At 49.2% G+C, this 10478-nt stretch overlaps 1 long non-coding RNA gene across 1 annotated transcript; it reads right to left on the reverse strand.

The window, feature by feature from the left end:
- Positions 1-1220: 1220 nt before the first annotated feature.
- Positions 1221-7913, reverse strand: LOC119236664 (uncharacterized). The gene is made up of 3 exons (XR_005123132.2): positions 7681-7913; positions 5345-5546; positions 1221-1566 (listed from the first exon to the last, which is right to left on the reverse strand). It is a non-coding gene; the product is annotated as an uncharacterized LOC119236664 (long non-coding RNA).
- Between the last annotated feature and the right edge of the window lie 2565 nt (positions 7914-10478).

Raw genomic sequence — 10478 nt, forward strand, 5'->3', positions numbered from 1 at the left:
CTTTGCCAGTGATGGCAGAGGCCGCAGAATGCTAGACCTTGGACAAGTCATTCAACTGGGAAATGCTAAAACCTCCAGGAGCCAGAGGGCCTCGGTGGCAGCTCTGCCTCCGCCATTCTGCTCTGTGGCCTCAGGAAATTTGCTAACCCTCTCCGAGTTTCAGCTGTCCCACCTCCAAAATGGATTAGGATACAGCACTGGCTCAGAGGGTTACTGTAAAAGTTCAACAAGTCACATGAGTGAAGTAACATACACGACAGGCGTCGGCACAGAGCCGATACCACAAGAACTGTGTCAGGAACCACAGCAGGCCGTTCAGTTTCCCTCTCACCAAACCAGAATGGGTTCCAGTGCAATCGTAGACAAACACAGGCTCCCAGCTCCTCAAAACAAAGCCAACCCGACAGGCATGCTGGGATTGACCCATCAGAGTAGTCTTCAAAGGGGATCAGCTGACACCCCTGGACCAGCTAGATTCCCGGAGTCCAGCTCTAGGGGTGGGTTTGGAGGTGGAGTTGATAGGGTGGGGAGCAGGTCCAGGCAACGTGGCTTGTCTGAGGCTCAGCCCTCTCTGGGTCGATGCTGCATGGAACCAGGCCCCGCCTCCTTGCAGGAGCCGCACTGATGTGGCCAACCCTGGAACTCCTTCCTCCCATCACTGCATCAGTCCTGCTTTTGTTCAGGTTAGGGGACAGAGACAGGGGCTTACCTTCCACCCCACGCTGCCCCCACTAAGGCCTTACTCCATCCTGTGCTTGGGGGCTCCAGTTTCCTAGAACATCAAAAGGGGCTGTCCCCGAGGACACGGAGGTCACCCTACCAACTGGCTGGTCAGTGGGTAATGCCCCTGCTTTTATCCATGGGCCACCACCCAGTGCAGTGGCCTCAGAGGTGCTGTGCCCACTCAGCTGCCTATAGCCATAACAGACAGTTCCCTTGGGAGTGACCCCTTATGCCAATGTGGTCTCCAAATCAGCCCCTGCCCCTCTCCCCACCAACCTCTTTCCCTGTTTCTCTAATTTTTTTTCCTAGTCCTGAATGTCATTTTTAGTCTAAGTTTTTGAAACTCAAAGGCAAGAATTCATTCCTTTTCTCTCCGCATTTCTGCTCCATCACCCCTTCCCTGAGGCAATGAACAGAAAGGTCCAACCAGTGAGAAGAAGGGGGGCGGCGGGGGTGGGGGGGGGGTAGCAGGAAACACCAGAAACCAAAACCTCTCAGTTAAGTTCAAAAACAGCATCTCGCCTGATAGCAGAGTGAGCTTGTGTGTAGGTCCCAAAACACAGCCTCCAGGCGGGTCTAAGTGGCCATGTTGTATGCGGAATGTTTTCCTTGAATGAATGTGTTACTCCTGGAGGCTGTCATTTGTCCAGCACGCACCTGCCTCTTACCTTGCCGTGGTCATTCAGGAGTGAGGGGAGACTGTGGCTGGTGCGACTTTGCTCTTCAGTTGACCTGCTTCTACCTGAGAGGCTGGAAATGCCAGCTGGTCACTTTCCTGGCATTCCTTGCAGCTGGAGGCATCCTGTGATTCGATTCCAGCCAATAGGACCTGAGAGGTCGTCTCTGGTGTAAAAAGAAAAGTAGTTGAGGAGAAAGCCTCCCTCCTGCTCCGGGAGGATCCGTGAGGCCTGTAGCTGTGGCCGCCATCTTGTGACCAAACAGGACCTGTGAGGACAGAAGCCAACAATGAGGTTGGCAGAAAAAAACAGAAAGAACCTGGGCCCCCGGGGATACCCTTGTGCCTCCTGTGATCCGCCTCCACACTTCCAACAGGAAGAAGATAAGGAAGCCTCTTTAAGTTCGGGTCCCACCACTTATGGCCCAAAGCAGCCCAACTCATGCTGAGAGAGCTTCAGAACCTGTGGGCCTGTGCTGGTCAGTTGTGAGTGGCCACAGAAATCCAACTTAAACTTGTTTATGCGAACAGGGCAGTTGTTAAAATTAACACATGTGGGTGTCTTGTGAAGCTCAACAGAAGTGTGACTGGGCCTCAGAACAGTGCTATCCAGGCAAAGTTTTTTCTCTTCCTCTCATACCATGTCTCACCTTCTGAAGTAATGCGTCCTTGATGGTTTATCACAACAGTCTGGTTGTACGAAACTGATTATGTTTTCATTTTATTCTGATACACCTTTAGGAAAAAAGATGAGCATGGGCTTTTTTAACTTACGTTGTGGAAGGACTTTTTTTTTTAGACTGATGTCAATAATTTGCCTCTCTGGTGCTAAGTGTGTACCCACGAGGCCTCATGGACTGGAAAAAGAGTTTCCTTTTTTGAATGTTGATCGTGTCACACTCGGGTGTGTTGAGTGTGGCTAATGGCAAGAAACCTTCTGGTGACAACAGGGGAGAAAGCGCACTCTCCCCATGTCTGGTGAGGAATCCAGCCCCTCAGATGCCCATCTGCCTTCGAGCTCACCTCCCTGGGGGAGACATTGTCTTCTGATAAGAGGAAACCTCTCCGCAAAGAACCCGCTACTGCACTTTCCTCAAATGAGTTCAATATTTGGTTTCAGATCCTCCATGAGATGCCAACACAAGGGCCTTCAAAACCTTGGAAACTCCATGAGCCTATAAACTCACATTCTGAGTGTTGTGTCAGTGACTAGAGGTCATAGGGTTTTGTTTTTTTTTTTTTAAATGTCTACTGTTTACATGTTTAGAAGCAAGAGATCAGGTTTTGAAAAATAAAAAAAATGGTAAGAATAGCACAACCTAGTGTGAAAGGTAGATGGTTACAACGGACCCTATCTGTCGGATGCTGGTGGTCTGGGGATTTGTGTGTTTAAAAATCTTCTCTGGTGACTCTGGAGCAGAAGGAACCCCAGCAGAGTGTGTGAGTCCCCTGAGAAGAGCCACGTCTTGTGTGTCACGACTGGCGCATGGTAGGTGTTTAGTAAATGTCCCTTGAATCAATGAATTAGAGAGAGCAGAGGTTGGAAAGCAGAAGTCAAGAAAAGTTTCTCGGGTGGGGGGGGGGAATCTTTCCCAGCCATAAAGTGCCAAAGAAGCTGCTTCACTGTGTCTTGAGGCATGGGTCCCCTCAAAATGGGGGGTGGGTGGGAATAAGGGGGTTGAGATGGGTTGGATAAGAGCTCAGTGGGTATCAGGGTCCTGTCAGGGGTGCTGACCTGCAGCCAGATCTGGGCCCAGACAGAGAAAGGCTTCTCGGAACCCTCCCACCGCTGGGAGGCTCAGCCGCCCTGCACCAGGCCCGCAGAGAAAACACATTTGTTTACTTGACCTGAATGACACATCCATTGATTTCTCTGGAGCGGTTCATTCATAAGGGCAAATTGAGCCCCTCTCCTGGGGATGCCAACGGCCTTTTAACAAGCTCCCCAAGGGGTAACTTCTGAAAATGAGTCGCTGATGAGCCAGAAATGGAGTTTGCCTGCTCAGCCTGGCCCTGCAGGCCCAAGGCTGCCGAGCTGCAGGGCAGGCGGGAGGTGTCATCTCATGACTGGGGGCCTGGCCTGGCACAGCAGCCTGCAGGCTCTTCAAGGCACAATACACCCTGTGCTCCACACTCAAGAGCTGGGACAAAGCAAAAGGGATTGGCTTGCTCGAATTTTCTGGATCTCCCACTGCAGTTAGCCAAGTAGATAAATGTGATGGGGGCAATGGACAGAGGAGTGTCTTCAGCAGAAACACCATGCTTGCTTTTTTGATGCTAAGAATTGCCGTTTGTGCCACCACCAGCTGCTCACAGAATGCTGTTGCTCCTTGGCTTCAAATCTCTTATCTTATGATTAAGGAAACAGAGGCCCAGAGAAGAGAAGTGAGCTGCCTGAGGTCACACAGCCAGGTGTCCTTTTAATAGGGATTTGCAGTCCCCAAACAGGCACTCTGACATCTTTCATCTCGGCCGAGTCCTGACAACAAACATATGGGCTAGGTATTGCTACCCATCATTTATTTAATTGTAAAATTATTTCCTGTTATTTTTAACCTTGCCCTTTTTCTCTCTCCACATTCTATTTTAAGAAGTATTACATTTTCTTTTATCTTGCCAGATGACGTGGCTGTGGCTGGTCCTCAGATGGCATCTGGGATCCACAGCTCCCAGAAGTTTTGCTTTGATTCCTCTCCTGCTTCGTGTTTCCCCTCACGGCTTCCTTTTCTCCCTTACCCTTTTCTTTCTCCTCCACTTTTGCTTATTTTCCTCTCCCTTCTCCTTTCTCCTGTTTTACCTTCAGGGCTAGCACAGAGACAAAATTAATATGAATTCTAGTTCTTGTCTTCCTCCAGTTTGCTGGGAGGTCCAGGACAAGCCCCTTCTTTCTCTCTGGGTTCCAGTTTTCCCATCTGGAAAACAAGAGCTTGCTCCTGGAAGTGTTTCCAGTTTGGACAGCCTGACACGCTCCACTCTGTGCTCTGTGGACTCACAACTGAAAGAAATACATTTTCCACTTGCTGAGCTGCTGGCTGAAGTCTTAGCCAGAGAAATCGAGGTGCATTAGCAAGAAGTCACACCGAAGGGGACAGACTGGGGCTCATTCCCACTGGAGAGGCCACCTGGGGTCCCACCCGTGGTCCATCCAGATGAGACTCAGCTGGGGAGTGTCACCCTTCCACCAGCTGTCACTCAGGATGATGGGCGTCTCACTCTGCGCTCTGCTTATGGTGGGTGACATGGCTGTCACGATCGATTCAGCATGATTGAGAGAGAAGCGTCTTATTTCCTCTTAGGGACTTTGCCAGCAATTAAGATGTGTAGCCAGCAGGTGAGTGATGGAAATTTGGTAATGGTCTCAGCCTTTTATGCTCCATTATTCTTTTGGGGGGGGGGAGGGGCAATGATATTAAGATTATTAAATAAATTATTTTAAAAAATTAAAGAGTTTGAAAAGATCAAGATCTTTAGTGAAAATAACTCATAAGCCTCAAGGTCTCCTTTCTCAAGACACTCATTTCACGGTGCTCTCTCTAACCCTGCCTTTAGCTACAGATTTGTCCAAACACTTCTTCCAGCTTCCTCTGGATTAACTTTTAAGCAGCAAGAGTTCCAGGATCATATGTGTCCTAGGACTCAAGGACTTCAGGGAATGGGTATTTAAAAACCCTTGTCTTTGGTCTCTCTGACAACAGGAAGATGAGTGTCTGCTTTTGGCTAATCGCAAAACAGAGCTTATTGGCCTTCAGAAAAATATCAGATGGCTGGAAGGTGTTGTATTGGTTTCCTATTGATGATGTAACAAATGACCACAAAGGCAGTGAGTGAAACAACACAAATGCATTATCTTACAGTCCTGGAGGTCAAAAGTCTGCGCTTAGAGCTCTGTATGTTGACAGTGCTGTGTTCCTGCCTCAGTCTTGAGGGGGAAAACCTGTTCCTTACCTTTTTTCAGCTTCTAGAAACTGCCCACATTCCTTGGATTGTGGCCTTTTCCGTCCCCAGAGTCTACAATCTTGTCGCTGTGACTCTGAGTCTGCCAGCACATCTCCTCCCCTGGTGTCACTCTCCCGCCTCCAGCTTTGGATGACGACATCACTTGTGATTGCATCAGATTGACTGAGAGAGCCCAGGATAATGTCCCCATCTAAAAATATTTAAATGAATAATTTAATTAATTTATTTTAAGAAATTAATTAGAAATAATTATTTGCTTCAGATTAGTTATGTGATTAATTAATCAGCGAAGTCCCCTTTGCCATGTCAGATCACATGGTCACAGATTATCTGACTAGAACATGCAGGCAGTCTCTTTGGGGTACCATTATTCTGCACCCCAACAGATAGTTTTTTACATCAGGAAAACCAAGGCGATAGATTACAAAGGCAACCACAGAGTCTTCGGCTCCCTATATTCAAGCCACTTTTCATGGCAAGATTTTGCAACTCCTTCCACCAGGAGGTTGAGACTATTTCTTTATTTTTAATTTGGCCTTTGTCATGTGACTTTCTTTGGTCACAGGATATTAGCAAATGTGATGCAAGCAAAGGCATCGGTACTTGTTTTCTCTGGCTTCTCCTGGGGGCTCCATGACCATATCCATGTTAACAAGCTCTAGGTAGTTGCTGGGTGATGAGACACAGCCCATTGTCACCCCAGCCAACAGCCAACCATGCACCAGACCAGCAGGATGATTGCCTGTTGCCTGACAGAACACACAAATGAGCTCAGTTGAGACTAATTATAAGAACAGCCCAGCTGGTCCCAGCCCAACTTGCTAAATCACAGAATCCTGAGCGAATAGATGTCTGTTTTAAGTCACCATATTTTAGTTGTTACACAGCAAATACTAACTGATGCAACTAGTGACCCACTTTTGACCAAGCAGATAAGGGCTTTTCAAGTATGCTATCTCACATCAAACATTTCTCCTGGTTCTGATGGACACTTCCAGAGAAATTCTTGTTAACTGAACTTTACATCTTACCATGATGTACAGAAACATTTCCAGTGACCAGTAAAAAATATAACAGAAGCGCTTTAACAAAATTTAACAAAGTATCTCAAGTCTTCTTTTCTCTATTAGATTCAAGGTCTTTCTTAGTGAGCAGAAACTCAAGCTGGCAGATAGCGCTTAAGAGCTTGGATTCGGGAGGCACAACTACCTGAGTTCAAATGCTGACTTTACCTGCTAATTATAAGAACTTAGGCAAGTTTCTTAGCATCTCTATGACTCATTTTTCTCACCTATAATATGGAGATAATGAAAGCACCTATCACATAGGATTGTTATAAGAAATACATCCAAAAATATGTGTAAGTACTTTGAAGAATATCAGGCACAAGCACTCAAAAGTATTAGCGATTAGCATTACATGGGACAAAGCAAATAGTAGGTGCTCAATAAAGACTCGTCCATTTGATTTGAGTCAGATTTGAGGTACATGGTTCTGAAAGAAGTAAGTTTCTCAGGTCCCAATTTTAGGCAAACTTCAGTTCCTTGGGGAGAGTGAGGAATCCTGGGATATTAAGGGTTAAAGAAGTTTCACACAAGCAAAGAGCTTTCCAGAGACAAAGCAAAACAAGTATCCAACAGCATTTGGAATGAATGAGCAATGCAATAACATGCTAAGAAGTATCCCAGGGATGAGAATGTGGGAGCTCCTAGGAGAGAGAATTACCCAGCCCATGAGATGAGAAGACTTCAGCATCAGTGTTGGGGAGTGACACCTCCAAGTGGATGCAAATCCAGACATCCAAGGGACCCACATACTCACTGATTAGTTGGAATATGGAGTATGTGAGCAGGGAGGAGACAAAGGTAGAGCAGGGCCAGATCATGATTTGACAATTTCCTGTGTTTTATTTATTCATTGGGCCTCCAAAAATAGCCAAGCATGTCAGCCAGGGAGGCCGTCTAAAGAGGCCCCTGGCAGCGGGGAGGGAATGGCAGGAACGGGACCTGGCCCCCAGCCTGGCACAGCACCCAGAGGACCACAGCACCCTGGCACCTCTCTCCTCTCCCCTCCTGCTCACAAAACCCTGGAGAGCACATGGTGAAGGGACCTCTAGGTGTTCAAACCCCCCTCGCCACCCTGTAGGGTCAGCCAGAAACTTGCTGGAGCATCCGTCCCGTGGCTCGTGACATTCATTGCTTCACCTTCCTCAGCGTCTACCAGCTCCCTCCCTCTTAATCCACCTTTAAAATCTGACCATCAATTCTCAACCACCCACCTCCACTGCCCCATCCCACACCCTCAACCCCTCCTGAGACACTTACATCAGCTTAAAAAGAGAGCTGGGCAATCCTGATGGAAGAAAACATCATCCACTCCACCCCAGGCCTGGGGGAAATGTGGACGGCACCCTTGTCCCTCGACGAGCCCCGTCCCGCCTTCTCTGTCTGCCTGTCTTGATGCAGACAACCCCGGCTTTGCTTGGTTCAAGTCCCAGCTCCTCCACCTCCGGCTGTGTGCCTCTGGACAAATCACCTGATTTCTCCAGCTAGATCAGTGTCCTGATCTAAAAAAAATGGGAGGAATAGTTGCCCAATGCTTCTGCAAAGATTGAATGGGAAAATAAAGGGGAAAGCCCGGGAAGTAATGAAGGCACAGTGAACACGAGGGCTGGTGATGCCCCGCGTATTCCCTCCCCTGATTCCCCTTTTCTGAACCCCTGCCTCACGCCGGGGAGCCAGCCTCCCGCGGTCCCGCCTGGAGGCCCCTCGCACCTTCCTTCACCTCCCTGCCCTGACTGGCCGGTCCACTGCTTCAGGGGCTGCCTGGCCAGGGGGCCCACTTCTTGCCTCCTGCCAGAGGGGCCTTGAGTGTTGAAATCCTTCCATTCCACAAGGCAGAAACTTGATTATGTTATTAATTAAAGCAAGATGCCGGGCCTGGGAGATTTATTTTCTTTTCCATATCTGTGGCCATAAATGCCACTCAGGGAGCTCAAAGGCCCATGTCAGCCCGAATCAGGCTCCTGAACAGACGTTTTGTTTCCAGTCGGGTCTCCTCGGCCCCTCCTCCTCGGTGCCAGGAAGGAAGTGTGTGTTGTGATACCCACCCCTCACCCCAATTTCCCTTGCTGCATCTGCACGAGGCAAAAAGGGGGGAAATACCTGGGCAGTGTGGCATGGGGAGGAAATTTTCCAAGAAATTTGTTTTAAGTTTCTGCCTCATCATTATAGGACTTTCACGTTTCTATTTTTAGCTGCACAAATGAGCCAGCCGGCATTCCCCTCATCTCCCCTGCCCCAGCCTTTATTTATACAAAGCACATGCTGAAATCATTATTTAAAAACCTCCAAACCCATAATTGCTCAGGTAGGTGAAGAATGCAGCCTTTATGGATGTAGCTCGCAGAGGGGGCCGGAGCGTTCCTGGGGAACTGCGGCTTATTCATGTTTGCGCCCCCCTGCCCGAGCCCACGCTGAAGCCCTGGACGGGCCTGTAGAATCAAGTAACTCAGAGCAAGAAGAGGCACGAGGGGTTAGAAAGCCCCAGGACTACATTTCAGAAGAGGAAAGAGAGACAGAGTGCAGGTGAGCGGATCCAGAGGTCCACATCAAACCCAGACACCCCACATCCCGCGTGGAACATTTCATTCCACTCTGCTGTGAAAATCGGTGTAAAATTGAACTGTCTGAGGCCACTCCCCTGAGACAGTTACCAACGGTAAGACCGTTAGTGAGTTAGTGGACCCCTCTGTACTGCAATGTCCTCATCTGTAAAGTGGGGGTGACAGAAATGCCCACCTGGTAACACGGGTGTAAGGATCCAGGTGCCTGGAAGAAGCTAAGTCTGTTTTTGTTCTGGTTTCCCCAGAAAGTCTTTTTTCCACCCCCGGGCCATTTCTTGTCCCTGGGCTCTGCCCCTCTCCGAGGACACCCCACTCTCTTTCAGGTCACCCCTGAATGGGGCAGCCAGTGTCCAGGCTTGGCCAGTACCATATATTGCTTCCATTCTCCTGTGATCCAGGCCTAAAGAAGCCCCCCCCGGGGCCATACTTAGGGTCTGAGGAAGAGCATTGAGGAAGAGGTCAGTGGTGGAGTCTGCTTCGCTACCTGCTCATGTCTTTTTCTTGTGCTTTCTGGACCTGCTCGGGCCATTCCCATCATACAACTGGCAGCATCCTAAGTAGCGTTTGTCTTGGTGCCTCTGACCAAACAGAGCTGGTGATGGACAGGAGCGCCGGCCACAGAGTCCTGATGACTTCTGGGCAAATACCCAGCCTCTGTGAGGGCTCAGGCTCATGCCAGGAGCTGCTCTGGCAAGGGCACAGCCCCCACGGAGCCCGGGGGATGGGCAGACACTGCCCCATGCCCTGATCTCCCCAGTGCTGCTCACCCCAGCAAGTCGCTGCACATCTGGTTGAAGGGGACACAGCTGCCTGCACCTCAGCCGGGGCAGACCTCCTGTGGGCACCGGGAATTTTGCCTTTGTGGGCCTTTCTTTCATAAATCTTTCAAATGACATTTTATGACTCCACTGGTATAAAGATGGCGATCATCTAGGCTGGATTCATTGTCGTTATGTTCACTTTTTCCTTTGATTTTTAAATAACTTAAAGTTGCATTTTTGTGGGTGCTAAAAAGTAGTGTGGGTCTGCAGTGCTGTACCTAGTGAATAAGCAGGCCCTGCAGTGCCCAGCCTGGATCCCTGCAGAGCTCTCCCTGGCTCTGGCCCCCTCAAAACCAGCAGCCTTCAAAGTCATCAAATGAATGTAGCAGAGTCAGATTAACAAGTGTGGCAAATGATGCCTCCAAGATCCACAGGGCCCCGCAGGCATATGTCCAAGTCTTAGAGGTTAAGATGTATAAGGCACAGCAATCTGGCCTTTCAAGCTGTACCAGCGTACCCCCAAGCCCCCAACTACACCAATGTGGCAGGCCCCTCGCCTCTGCGGGATGACCTCCCACTTGTGGAACATTTATCTTTCTGTATGTGTCTCCTTCCTGCTCACTGGGCCCATCAGCACAATATCCTCAGTATATGGGCCAGCAAAGTGTGCGGCTAAGACTCTAAGAGCCCATGGACTGTCATGTCAGAAGCAGGAGAACTGATGCCAGAGAGCCCT

The sequence above is a fragment of the Talpa occidentalis genome, unplaced genomic scaffold (genome assembly GCF_014898055.3).
Source record: "Talpa occidentalis isolate TD23 unplaced genomic scaffold, MPIMG_talOcc4v2.1 talOcc4.9, whole genome shotgun sequence".
Taxonomy (NCBI): Eukaryota; Metazoa; Chordata; class Mammalia; order Eulipotyphla; family Talpidae; genus Talpa; species Talpa occidentalis.